The following is a 217-nucleotide window of genomic DNA, read 5'->3' on the forward strand; positions in this document are numbered from 1 at the left end:
TATATATATATACACACACACATACACATATATATATATAACTATTTTTTTAGCAATTAAAACAATAGTGAATGGCCAGAATCTAATTCAAGCGTGTGTGTGTGTGTGTGTGTGTGTGTATATATATATATATACACTTATTTGCTAAACAATGATAATGATCATCTGAGCCTTTAGTGAGTCATGATCATTTTGCTGTGAGTCTTGTTTTTTTGTT

Source organism: Mandrillus leucophaeus, unplaced genomic scaffold, assembly GCF_000951045.1.
Source record: "Mandrillus leucophaeus isolate KB7577 unplaced genomic scaffold, Mleu.le_1.0 Scaffold450, whole genome shotgun sequence".
NCBI lineage: Eukaryota > Metazoa > Chordata > Mammalia > Primates > Cercopithecidae > Mandrillus > Mandrillus leucophaeus.